The sequence below is a fragment of the Coenobita brevimanus genome, chromosome 93, assembly GCF_032717465.1.
Source record: "Coenobita brevimanus isolate Jiangsu-jjx chromosome 93, ASM3271746v2, whole genome shotgun sequence".
In the NCBI taxonomy this organism is placed as follows: domain Eukaryota; kingdom Metazoa; phylum Arthropoda; class Malacostraca; order Decapoda; family Coenobitidae; genus Coenobita; species Coenobita brevimanus.
The window spans coordinates 12875965-12888451 of record NC_137046.1 but is presented as its reverse complement, the minus strand read 5'-3'; the positions used below and the strand labels follow the sequence as shown (position 1 = coordinate 12888451).

Here is a 12487-nt window from a genome sequence, read left to right as displayed (position 1 = left end):
TGCTGCTAATGGACGTATTAGGTGCATGTTTCTGCCACCTAATACAGCTGCTCTCTTTCAACAGTTGGACTAAGGTGCTATCAAGGCAGCCAAGAGACTGTACCATCGGAGGTTCCTTGATAAGGTGATGGTGCTTGAGGACGAGGAAGGGGTCGAAACACGTGGGGATAGGACCTTGGAGATTCTGTGGCATTGCAGCATCAAGTCTGTGGTGATCAACTGGGACAGTGCTTGGAAGGAAGTCTCCATCAAAACCTTGGGAAGTGGTTGGTCTCATCTCCTTCAGGGATGCGAGGCCATGCACGATTTGAGGGCTTTGATGTGGATGATTTCCACCACTGGCTACAAAACACAGGTGAGGATGTGGATGTCGATGATTGGTTGGATGATAACGGCGGTGATCCAGGTTATTGGATGTTGTTTGATTAGGAGATTTCCGCTGCTGTCTCTGCGCAACCAACAGAGGAATGCAACGAGGACAAGGACCCTGACTCTGGCCACCCTGCCACTCCATCATTCCCTCATTTTGTTTCACTACGGGCCAGCACTGAGCAGGCGCTCAATTATGCCGAGCATTCTCATTGCAACAGGGGGTTGATGCCACTCAAGCTGGCGAAGGAACTGTGGGCAGTCAGGGATACTGTCATTCTCCAATAGAATCACCGCACCTATCGTCAGACGAAGACTGGCTTCTTCAAGCCTGCCACCCCCACAAGTCCCAGTCCCCTCTCCCCACCACCACCACCCTCTCGACCCCAGTCTTCACCTTCAGACCCACAACCAAGCACATCAACAGCTGCTGAGTTGCCATTAGACATGAGCTTGCAGCTGTCTTCAGAGAGTCCTGAGGTGAGTTGGGCTCCATCGTCTCATCACACATCCCTACTCTCGGCCAGCTTCAGCAGATGAAGGAGGATGAGGAGGAGTTCTTTGATCTTTGCTATGTGGCACTTTTAGCCACTTGACTACATGGGATACCTGTAGAACTGCTGAAGCCTGGCTGGTTATATATGCCTGTCTGCCATTCACTGGGTGGTAAGTACTGTGTGTTTTTTTTAATATAATATTTATTGCTCAAGCATTGTTTTCTTAGTGTTAAGGATTATACTGCATATTGCAATATGTATTCTGATGTCTAAAAACAGCCAAAAAACCACAGAACACTGCCAAAATTAGGAGGGGACACTGTACTTATAGGTTGGGTTTGGGTACAGGGTGGGGTACAGGTAGGGTGTGGGAAAAATCTAGGATGTTTTTCCGTATCCAAACCTTGCCCCTGTCTGCATATGCCTTTGGCTCTATTGTCGGATAATCGAGGAGTTACTATATCTAGTAATGGAATCAGCTGTGAGTGGATCACTACTAGATACTGACATTTTTATCTGCACCATGCCATAGGGTTGCATTGTAGAAGAGAAGCTAAAATCTCTTCCCAAGGGGATGATAGCATCCTCACTGAGGCATCCTAACCAGAAGAGAGCTCTCACCTGCAGGCTTTTACTTCTGTATCTGGTCAGAGTGAGTCTTGCGTTCCTCACACCACCTTTAATTAGTGTAAGGAGGTCATTTACTCATGTGACCATCTACATTACTCTGAGGCGTGGTTGCCAGAAGAACTGTACCCTTCTGGTGTTGTGTCTGTTGACCGTTTGCAGAAGAAAGTTGATGGTGTTCTGATCCCAGCTTCGACACTGTTCCTGACCTTTGACCAATTAAAGTTGCCCGCTTCTGTGAAACTCACTTGGCTCTCTCTTCCTGTGAAGCCCTATGTTCCGACCCCAAAGAAATGTTTCCATTGTCAGGGGTATGAGCATGTTAGCCATTTTTGTTGCCATGCGCAAGCTGGTCTTCCAGGTGTATGTGTTTCTTGTGGTTGCTCTTCTCATGCGGTGACTGTCAGGGGCCTATTAAATGCTATGTTGTGGGTGTGCCCATGCTGCCTCCTCTCAACACTGTCCTTGCTACGACTCTGAGAAGGAGATTTTGTCCATTCATACCCATGAGAAGGTGTTCTTTCTTGAGGCAAGGAGGAGAGCACAGACTCGATTTTTCCAGCCCAGAGTTGCTTATGCTTCTGTCCTCTCCAGTGCTTCTGTATAGCACCCTGTGTTTCAGAATCTGCCTCGATATGTGCCATCTACTGTTCCCCTCTCCCGTGATTTGCAGGCTGACACTGCTGAGGTTTCTGTTGCTGGTGAGGTGAGTGGTAACTAATGTCTCTGCCTCTGCTTCAATGACAGAGGGTCGACACCCTTTGGTGGTGCTCGTGGACGCCTATGTTGATGTCTCTCTTTGTCCTGACGTATTCAAAAAACCTGACGTCCCTCCAGCGCATGGCAAGAGTTGCTGTGGATCCTCAGAATGCTCTGAGACTGAGGCCCTACCACCAAAGGTTTCTGCTGTTACGCCCACTACTCATTCTGCTCAGGATTCTCTGGAGTCTGGGCGAATGCAGGCTGAGGATGGTATTTCATTGACAATCCGGCCCCCCACCAGACAATGGTGATGCCCGGATCATTGATGCACCTGCTAAGCTGCACGAGACCTTATCTTTTAAGGATCCGAGTACTGTGGGGTATGCTACCACTTGCACTCCTTCTCGTGGTGGCACTGCCTGCTCTGATCTGGCTTGTGATCCCCCTGCCAAGCCATCTCTTGCTCCACCATAGAAGACCATTGTCCAGCCTTCTTCGTCTTCCTCCACGTTGCCTTCAGACAGTCAGCACAATGTGCAGTATAACGATGCCAGGCAGTCTATTCTAACGGCCTTTCTAAGCATCAATCTAAATCTGGTTGCTTGCTGGGGGCAGAGTTGTCTAGCCTCTTATTCAGATGCTTCCTCCACTACAGATACTATCATACAGTGGAATTGCTGGGAGTTGCATGCGAGTTGGGAGAAATTGCGTCAGCTTATTGCCTAATATTCCCCAGTATGCATGTGCAACCAGGAGACCTTGGTTGGTTAATCTGCTTCTTCTGGTCCTCTGGGTTACTTTGTGTTTTATTCTGATCCTCTTCCAGACCAAGGTTATCGTGGGGATACTGCTATCCATCTCTGTCGAGATGTCCCATTCACTGAGTCATACCACTCCTCTGTAGAGTGTTGGTCTTCAGATTTTCCTTTGCCGTCAATACACAGTGTTTAGTCCTTATCTCCCTTGTAGTATTTCTGTTCAGAGGGTAGATCTTGTTCACCTTGTTCATTACCTTCCATTCCCCTTTCTTTTCCTGGTTGATTTGAATGATTGTCACCCACTGTGGGGTGAGGTATGACCAACCCCAGCGGTGCTATGCTGGTCTGTTTTGTGAGGATGAGTTGGAAGTGTTGAATTCAGGTGAGATGGCATACTTTCATAGTCAGGCTGGTGTTTTCACTGCCACTGATTTGTCTCTATGTTCAGCTACTGCTATTTTAGGTTTTAGTTGGGGTCACTGCCATGCCAGATTTGCATGGCAGTGACCACTTCCCGATTATATTAACTTCTGCAGAGTGTGAGTCATAATGTCGTCTTCCTCGCTGGCGCCTGGATAAGGCGAGCTAGCCACTCTTCAGAGTAATGTTCCGCTGACTGCACTGTGGACGATTTTTGTAGTGCTGATGAGGTGATGGCATATGTAACTGATGTAATGTACTCAGCAAATATTTCATTTATTCTCAAGATTTCTGGTGATTTCCTAAACATCCAGGTCGCTGGTGGAAGGCTGAATGCACCGCTGTAGTAAGGGCCAAACGAGTTGCCTTCTCTCGGCTTCGCCACCATCGAGGGGGCACTCAGTATTTGGTAGCTTTTCAGAGGATGCGTGCTCATGCACATGGCGTGTTGAAGGAGGCCAGATGTGCTTCATGGCAGGAGTATGTTTCCTCCCTTCACTTGAGGACTTCTTTCACCTAAATGTGGAAATGCGTCAGAAAGATTTCTGGAAAATTTCCTGTCCCTTCCCCTCCTATTTTATCTGATGCACGTGGGACTATGGCTGATCCCTTCACTGTTGCTGGAGTGTTAGTCAGGCATTTTCCGGGTGTGTCTAAAAAGGACACTGAATTGCCTTCAGCATGCCGCTGTCAGAGCTTGGAATCTCATAGTCTCAGCTTCACATCATCCCTTTTTTACGACTTATGTCTGACGAGTCCGTCCTTTTTGCTGGCATTGTAGAATTTGGTGCATTGGTGAGTTTCCAGTTTCCTGGGGTGTTGGTGTGGTTATCACCATACCCAAGCCGAGAAGGGATCATCTGCAGCTGATAAATTATTGTCCTATCTCTCTATCATCTTGCATTTGCAGTGTTTTGGAGAAGATGGTGAATGATTGGCTCATGTGGTATTTCTAGAGGAGCAATTACTTGTCTCCAGCCCAATGTGGTTTTTGTAAAGTGCGGTCAATCTCTGATGCCCTCCTTTCTTTGGAATCTTCCATCTGTGAGGCATTTGCGACCAACCAGCACCAAGTCACTGTATTCTCGGATATAGAGAAGGGGTAATACACTGCCTGGCATCACGGCACTTTACAGTCTCTCCATGATTTTTATCTCTGTGGTAGGCTGCCTGTTTTTATTCAGAAATTTTTATCTAACACTTTTTAAGGGTCTGAGTGGGGAGACTGTTTTCTGATGCTTGTAATCTCGAGGATGTGGCCCCGCTGGGGAGCATCTTCAGTATTACTCTCTTTGCTGTGGCCATAAGCAGTATGATAGGCGTGCTTCCTGATGATTTCTGTGGCTCCGTATATGTTGTTGACCTTTCCATTTCTGCCACTGCATCTAAAATGTCTACGGCTGAAAAAAGGTTGCAGCTGGCTCTTAATAGGATTTCTCATTGAGCTGAAACCCATGATTTTTACTTTTCATCGACTAAGACTGTGGATATGTATTTTTATCGTGTTCGTGGGATTCACACGGACCTCGACCTATATTTATATGGTCATCGAATATCCTTTGTAGAAGAGACATGGTTTCAGGGGCTTATTTATGATAGGAGGCTGACTTGGGTTTCACATTTGGATTACATTAAAGCAGTATGTATTAGGGCAATGGGTCTTTTGAGGGTTCTGGCACATACCTCTTGGGGTGCTGAGTGCCAGACCCTCCATCTCTTGCACAGATATTTTATTGTTTCTCAACTTAATTATGGCTGTGAGGTCTGCTCCTCTGCAACAGACGCCCGTCTTCGTATGCTGGATTCAGTGCATCTGGTGACTGGGGCTTTCAAATTGTCCGCAATTTCCAGTTTGTTGGTGGATGCTGATGCACTCCCTTTGAGCTTGCACTGCCAGTCATTGCTGAAAAGGTGTTGGTATTGCCTTCATCATCTCCCAGACTAAGTATCTTGTGAGAAGGTCTCCCAGGATTCCAGGTCTTCTCTTTATGCCAATCGTCCAAGCTTGCCAAAGCCCTTTGGCTACAGGGTTCAGTCTGTTATGTGTCCTTTATGTTTTTATCTGTCCCCTCCCTACCTGTTAGTCCCCATAGAGTCCCAAGGGTAGGCCACTGGCTTTTTCGTGTGGTGACTGTCTATGAGTCTATTTCAGGGAAGAAGGAATCCCTTCCTTCACACATGTTGCTCTCTCTATTTTTAGAGCATCCATCTACCCATGATGGCCCCATACCTGTCTATCTATACAGACGGATTGAAAACTGATGCTCGAGTGGGCTTTGGATTTGTTCTCCCTTCATTCTGTTGGTGTGGCAGTCTTTCTGGTATTGCATATGTCTTTACGACAGAACTGACTGTGATATTTGTTGCTCTGCTTTTATGATTTTTAGGGACTCCAGAAGTGCTGTTTCTACACTAGAGTTTTTTTTATTTCGGTCCACCCATTTGTTTGATCTATTTTAAAGTTACTTTTCCTACTGAAACGCCGTGCGTGTCAAGTGGGATTTTGTTGGGTTCCTGCCAACGTTTGAGTGGTAGGGAATGAGCATGCTGATTTGCTGGCCAAGGCAGTGACTGCTGGTCCTCGTGCTGCCTTGAGATCCTTTTCACTTCAGCAATTGCTTCCTGCTACATATTTTCTCCCATTAGCTAATCAATGGGTTCGGCGTTTTTGGCAGGAACGTTATGTAGCATTTGTCCTAGGGTGGGCTCCTTCAGTTACCAGGGCTTGGCTCGTCTATGTATTGCTTACTCTCGGTTTTCTCATGGCTTTTTAATAGAGGGGCTCTCCTTCGTTTCTGTGAGGATTGTTTGGTCCCTTTCACTGTTCGACATGTGCTGGTTGCGTGTCCCAGTCTTGAGGATTTGCACTGTCGATACCTCGCTGGGCACTGAACAGGTGATCGATCTATCCTTCTTTCCCCGGTGCTTGGTGATGCCTGTTCTACATGAGGGGAGACCTACTCCTTTGTACAGGTGGCTGGGCTTGTTTGTAAGATTTATCATTATTTTTTAATGGTGTCCTTGTTTTCTTATATATATATATATTAGTTTATTTTATTTTATTATTGATCTTGTTTTAGCCAGCTGTCCGGCGGCATATGACCCTGGTAGTTCCGTCACCATGTCTCTTTTATCTTAAATCAATCAATCAATATCATATTATAGTGCTTTCCCTTTGCCTTTCTGGGGCAATTCAGCATTCCACCGTGTGGTAGTCTTCAGTTGATCAATGCGAGAATTTTAAACAAAAAATGATGGTAGAAAGCAACAATTTGATCAGTATTAAAATTTCAACAAAAAATGACGTTAGCAAGAAAGAATTTACAGCATCAGAAACTTCTGCAAAAAATGATGGTACCAAATAACATTCAAATCAAATTATTTTTTTAAAATTTCCTAAAAAAAAATATGGTAGCAATGATCATTTGATCAGTATTCAAAATTTCAATTATTATTAATTGCAGCAAGTGAGGAGGAGATGCATGGGTGTGGAAGGGATAGCATGGTGGAATGATGAGGTGAAACGAGCTGTGGAACAAAAGAAGAAGGCATATAGTGAATGGTTAGCGAGTAGATGTAGGGGAGAAGATGAGAGAGAGAAGAGAGAGGTATATGTGAGTAGGAGAAGGGAGGTGAAGAGACTGATGAAGAAGAGTAAGAAGAAAGTGGATGAAAAGTTTGGGAGGAATCTGAGTGTGAAATGGAGGGAAAGTAAGAAATTGTTTTGGAAGGAGGTAAAGAAAGTAAGGCAGTGTGAAAGGGGAAATAATAGGGGAGTGAAAGATAGGAATAATAGATTGTTGGTGGAGAAGAGAGAGAAATTAAGGAGATGGAAGGAGCACTTTGAGGATTTGTTGAATGCAGAGAGTGACAGCAGTGCGAGTATAAGAGGTTGGGGAATGGCTGGGAGAAGGAGAGATGAGAGGAGGGAGGAAGATATCACTAGGACGGAAGTAGTGGAAGCAATGAAGAAGAGCAAGTTGGGGAAGGCCCCAGAAATTGATGGAGTGTGTGGTGAAATGCTGAGGTATAGAGGTGAGATTGTTGTGGAATGAATATGGAAGTTGTGTAAATTGGCTTGGAAAGAGGGAAGGGTTCCAGAGGACTGGAAATCATGTATAATTGTTCCTTTATATAAAGGAAAAGAGGAGAGAGAAGTATGTGGTAACCATAGGGGTATTTGCCTTCTTAGTGTGACTGGTAAAATATATGGTAGAATACTCATTGATAGGGTTAGGCATATGACAGAGAAGCTAGTTGGAGAAGAACAAGGGGGATTTAGGAAGGGAAAAGGGTGTGTAGATCAGATATTTGTTCTAAGATGTTTAATGGAGAAGTATCTAGAGAAGGGAAAGAAAGTGTATGCTGCCTTCATGGACCTGGAGAAAGCTTATGACAGAATAGATAGGCAAGGTATGTGGAATGTATTAAGAATATATGGAGTGGATGGGAAATTGCTGAATGCTGTGAAAAGTATGTAAGAAGTAGCTAGGCCAACGGTGCGCGTGGATGGTGAGCTGAGTGAATTTTTTTTTATCTCAATGTGGGTCTGAAACATCGTTGTGTGATGTCTCCATGGCTGTTTAATATATACATGGACGGGGTTGTAAAGGAGGTGCAGGGTAGGGCAGGGGATGTGGGGGTGGCTCTAATGAATGAGGGTGAGATTTGGAAGATTCCGGTGTTGCTGTTTGCTAATGATACAGTATTGTTAAGTGAAGATGAATGGGAGTTGCAAGGTTTGGTGAATGAATTTGGGGCAGTGTGTAGGAGGAGGAAGCTGAAAGTTAATGTAAACAAAAGTAAAGTTATGGTGTTTGAAAGGAATGAAGTCACAGAATGTACAGTGAGGTTGAATGGTGAGGATATGGAGAGTGTGAGTGCATTCAAGTACTTGGCTAGTGTGATGAGTAAGGATGGAACGGAGATGAAGTGCGTGAAAGGGTATAGCAGGGAAGGAAGGTTGTTGGTTCACTGAAAGCAGTGATGAGAAATAGGGAGGTGAGTATGGAAGTTAAGAAGTCACTGCATGATAGTATTGTGATCCCTACCCTGACGTATGGAAGCGAGGCATGGACCTTGCAAGAGGGGAACAAGTCAAGAGTGAGAGCAGTGGAAATGAGTTACTTGAGAGGAGTGTGTGGAGTGACATGGAGGGACAGGTTGACGAATGAAGAAGTGAAGGAACGTTGTGGGGTGGATGTGGATGTGGTTGAGAAGATTAGGAGAAATACACTGAGGTGGTTTGGACATGTGGAGAGAATGGAGAATGAAAGACTGACTAAGAGGGTGTATGTAGGTGAGGTGGAGGGAGGGAAAGGGAGGGGTAGATCGAGGATGAGGTGGAGGGATGGAGTTGAGAGGTATATGAGGGAGGGGGGAGTGAGTTGGGGAGAGGGTAGTCAAATGGTGGGTGACAGAGCGACTTGGAGGCGTTTTGTCTGCGGCCACCCTTTGCGGGATTAGGGCATCGGGCTATAGATAGATAGATAGATAGACCATTTTGATCGGTATAAGAATTTTTTTTTTTTAATGAGGGCAGAAAGCAGCATTTTGGTCATTATTAAAAATTTCAAAAGAGAAATGATGAAAGCAATTAAGAATTTGACAATAATGGAAACTTCCCAATAAATGATGGTACCTAGTAACATTCAAACCATCAAAAAATAAAACTTCCATGAAAAGTAATGGTAACCAATTAGAATGTTATCAGTATTAAAAATTACAGCAAAAGCTGATAGTACGAACTAATATTTTGATCAATTATAATTTTGTCAACAAAAATGATGATTGATAGCAATAAATTGGTCAGTATTAACAATTTCCACAAAAAAGGTGGTAGCACGTAATAATGTGACTGCGTTAGAAATTCCGACAGAAAGTGAAGGTAACAAGTAACATTCAAATCATTTAACAAAATTTCCAAAGAAAAATTATCGTGCTGTGGAGGATACAGTCCATATTTTTTTATTAAAAAAAAAATGATGGTAGCATACAGAATTCAAATCATTTAAAATTTCCACAAAAAATTATGGTTATATGATACAGTACTTATATTCAAGATACCTCAAGTGAATCATGTGACTAGTAAGTGAAACGTGGCTGAAGATGCGATTCTGTCAATATTAGAATATAAAAAACAAATGATGCTAGAGAGCAACAACTAAGTCAGTATTATAAATTTACATGAAAAATGATGGTACCAAGTAAGATTTTGACAATAATGGACGCTTCATCTCATCCTCGGTCTCCCCCTTCCCCTTCCCCCCTCCACCTTAACCCGTCACATCCCGAGGTTTTCCGCACCTCCGACATCCCCCAGTCCCGAGGTATTTTCGATTTTTTTTTTTTTTTTGGCTAAAACCTTCGCTTTTGGTGAGAAACATCGAAAATTCATAGAGAAATCGCTCACCTGAGGTTTAAAATACCCAATCCAGATAAGAGTTCCTCCTTACCTGACTGGGTTTTCTAACATGCTGGCACCAAAGAAAACGAGTTCTGTGGGAGGGTAACTATTTTATCCACTCATAAAAGGTATTTATTTATTTACTTGGTACGAATGTATATGTAGTATGAGAGTATATTGGTTTTCAAGCAGTAATAAAAGGCATTATAAGCATTGTTTCACTCACTAACTAATCACCATACCTGACCTTTTTTTGCCACATTACCTGATCATTATTTCTGGCTGTTTCTTCTTCTAATGCTATGTAAACATTGTCCTCCACATTGTCATCGATTGGGGAATCACTCTGGCCCTGAATATCTTTACTAGCCAGGTCACTGGTAACAGGTGAATTGCCGAGACAATGGCGTGAGTGGGGGAGGGCGGAGGTTATGCGGTGTAAGGCATTGTCCCTGCTTGGCATCTTGTAGAGGAATAGAGGAAGGTGTCCCGTGTATACATACGAAAAATCACGCGCGAAAATTGAAAATTGTGCAATTAGGGACCTTGCAATTGCACGACGTACTGGTACGTCGCTGGGACTGGCAAATGCAAATCGTTGCAACGTACCCATACGTCGACGGGACGGGGCGGGTTAATCCTGTACACTCTCCTTGTCAGTGACACGCTCTGCATCCTCTCCACATGACCAAACCACCTCAGTGTATTTCTCCTAACGCTTTCAATCACACCCACAATCCACACCACAACGCACCTTCACATCCTTAATTGTCAGTCTGTCTCGTCATATAACTCCACATGCTCCTCTCATACATCCCATTTCCACTTCTTTCACTCTTTACTTGTGTCCGTTCCATACTTTAGAGTTGGTATCATAATGCTATCATGCAAGGACTTTTTTACTTCCATGCTCACATCCCTATTTCTTATCACTGCTTTCAAAGAACCAGCAACTTTTCTTCCTTGATAAACCCTTCCAGCCACTTCATCCTCTAAATTTTCATCGTTACTCAACACAGTACCCAAGTACTTAAATACACTCACAGTTTCCATCCATCCATCCATCCATCCATCCATCATCCAATCCTACATTGCCCCATGAGGAGCGTAGGAGCCCGGGGCTAGGCAGTTGGTCCCGACATTTAAGATGAGAGTGACCAGCCTCACTCATCCCTGAGCGGCATTACATGAGCAATCAACCCAACCATCCCTTGGATATAAACCTTCACAGGCTCAATCCGATTGGAGAGCAATAATTACCCACTAAACCACAAGGCGCCAAAATTTGGTTATATGGTTACCACCCAGCATAGTAAATGGTTTCCTGGTGCACAGGAAACCATTTGGCTTGTCACTCAGAGTAGAGTCACCCAAAGGCTGAAGGAAGTGGAAAGAATGAAGGAAAGAAAGACAGAAGAGGGAGTGTAAAGTCACCCGTAGGCAGAAGGACAAGGAAAGAAAGAAGGAAAGAAAGACAGAAGAGAATGGAAGGAAAGACGAATGGAAAGGAAAGGGCAGACACCTGAGAGCAGCACTACATCGAGTGAGTGGATGGTGAGCGCCACCACCTATCACAAATTCACAGTTTCCATTTCCTTATAATCCAACCTCGCTGTGCGTTCAGTAACTTCATTTCTCTCGAAGACCGCAACTTTACTCTTCCCTACATTCACCTTTAAATTCCGTTTCCTACACACTCTTCCAAGGTCATTCACCAAACCTTGCAGTTCACTTTCGTCTTCACCTAAAAATACAGTATCATATGCAAACAACAGAACAGGAAGTTTCCAAACGCTGCCCTCTTTCATAAGGGCCGCTCCAATATCTCTCATTTATGTCTCTCTTTTATAATCTCATCCAAATACAGATTGAACAACCATGTAGGCCTGACACAATTCAATCCGATATTCAGACAGAAAATTCACTCTTTTCACCATCTATACGCACTGCAGCCGTAGCGCCCTGATACATAGTCATTACGGTATTCAGCAACTTCCCATTCACTCCATATATTTTTAAAATAGAGTATTCCACATTCCTCGTCTATCCACTCTGTCATATGCTGTCTCCAAATCCATGAAGGGCGCATACAACTTCTTTCCCTTCTCTAGAAACTTTTCCACTAAAGACCTTAGGATATATATATATATATATATATATATATATATATATATATATATATATATATATATATATATATATATATATACTTAGTGTCCGACTCTGGGCATAAGCTTCAAAGCCCGTCATCATGGCCCAGTAGTCCTCCTACGTCTCCACATGTCGGCACTTTGACACTAACACTTACTGTCCATATTGAATACATATTCGGGCTCATAAAGGTCTGGTGTATTGGTACTAGCGGGGATATTTTTACACGTCGGCGGGTCGTCTGGTAGATCAGTAAAGTCTGCTTTAATGAAATTCAAATCCTTAACTGTCCCATACCCAGCGGGGTTTCGAACCTGGGTCCATTAGGACTGCAGACCACCTCTCTACTGATTTGGCCACCTCTTCCCCCGATCTGTACAACCCCCTTCTTTCCCAAAACCTCCTTGTTCTTCTCAAAGTAATTCATCTGTTATTTTCCTAACTCTGTCAATAAATATCCTACCATATACATTTCGTATTATACTAAGAAGACAAAAAATGATGGTAGAAAGTAACAATTTGATACTGAAATTCCAATAAAAAATGATGGTATCAAG

At 43.8% G+C, this 12487-nt stretch overlaps 1 protein-coding gene across 1 annotated transcript in view; it reads right to left on the bottom strand.

Moving 5' to 3' along the window:
- LOC145412362 (glutamate receptor ionotropic, kainate glr-3-like) overlaps window positions 1-12487 on the bottom strand; it is a 178225-nt gene that overhangs the window by 155877 nt on the left and 9861 nt on the right. The window lies entirely within an intron of this gene.